The sequence below is a fragment of the Pundamilia nyererei genome, unplaced genomic scaffold, assembly GCF_000239375.1.
Source record: "Pundamilia nyererei isolate P.nyererei 1_Seehausen unplaced genomic scaffold, PunNye1.0 scaffold00789, whole genome shotgun sequence".
In the NCBI taxonomy this organism is placed as follows: Eukaryota; Metazoa; Chordata; class Actinopteri; order Cichliformes; family Cichlidae; genus Pundamilia; species Pundamilia nyererei.
This window is the reverse complement of record NW_005188190.1, coordinates 36,206-37,248: the sequence shown is the minus strand read 5'-3', so window position 1 is coordinate 37,248 and position 1,043 is coordinate 36,206. Positions and strand designations below refer to the sequence as shown.

Here is a 1,043-nt window from a genome sequence, read left to right as displayed (position 1 = left end):
TTGGAGATTGTTCTACTGTGTGGATTGTGACTGAAATTAATCGAGCAGCATCAGAGAAAGAGGCCTGGGAGATCCTGGAAAGTGTCAGTAGTCTGATTGGAAATGGTGGCGAATGTCAGCAAATTCATTTTATCTGCACTAAGTCTGATCTTCTTGATGATTCAGATGATCTGTAAGTTAATGTTGCATGATGATCAACTACACGGTGTTTCCATTTAAAATCAAGCTAGGAGAGATAAAGCACAGAGTTTAGACTTTTTTGTAATGAATGCAGAACATTTGGGTCAAAGGGAGTCTCAGATGCTGAGACAATTTTATAAAGTTTACTAAATAAGGTGGACTGAGTAATGAACAGAGAATTGCCTGGTCAGAAGGAAATTGAGTTATTTAAGAGAGGCACAGGCAAGGGTTTGGAACAGCAAGAGGGGCTGAAGAATAAAACAGGAGTAGGAGGAGAAAGAGATGCAATGATGGGATCATGGTAGCTTTATGTATGGGTACAAAATCTATGAGATTATAGGAAACTTCCTAACAAATCATGGTCCAACGAGAACCTGCTGACATGTCTTGTAATGCTTTAAGATTAATAACAATAATAATAGTGTGCAAAAGCCACCTAGGCAAAGCTCAGCTTGGTCACAAAGGGAGTCTCCCACAACTCCACCTGAAAGCCAAAACCACACAACCTCCTGCAAACTGATGATGGTGTACAGAGCATATACATATATATATTTACATTTCTTTTAGTTCATCAGCTGATGTCCATGATCTAGTCACTGAAAGAAATGTGCAAGCCACGGATGCAATAAAGAGAGAATTCAACAAGCGAAGCAAAATTAGGGTGAGTTTTGTTGTCTGACAGAAAATCTAGTGCAAAGACTCTCCACAGTTGCAAGAATGCTTTAAAATCAAATCACATTTTCCCTAGAAACACTTCAATGATGACAGTTTCAAAGTGTTCACAGTGAGCTCCAAAGAGTTCCTAAAACAAAACTACTTAAGTCCAGAAGAAACTGGTAGGTGAAGTCTCCTTCTAAATAACT

The 1,043-nt window shown here is 38.7% G+C and overlaps 2 protein-coding genes across 3 annotated transcripts in view; both read left to right on the top strand.

Annotated features, from left to right (window-relative positions):
- The window catches only part of LOC102196912 (uncharacterized), a 9,085-nt gene that overhangs the window by 5,353 nt on the left and 2,689 nt on the right, over positions 1–1,043 (top strand). The gene's annotated exons all lie outside the window — the stretch shown is intronic.
- The window catches only part of LOC102196149 (uncharacterized), a 5,283-nt gene continuing 4,848 nt past the window's right edge, over positions 609–1,043 (top strand). For both annotated transcript variants that reach the window (XR_312466.1, XM_005754971.1), the window contains exons 1-2: positions 609–841; positions 929–1,016. The gene's annotated coding sequence lies outside the window, so the exon portion shown is untranslated. The remainder of the gene's footprint in view (positions 842–928; positions 1,017–1,043) is intronic.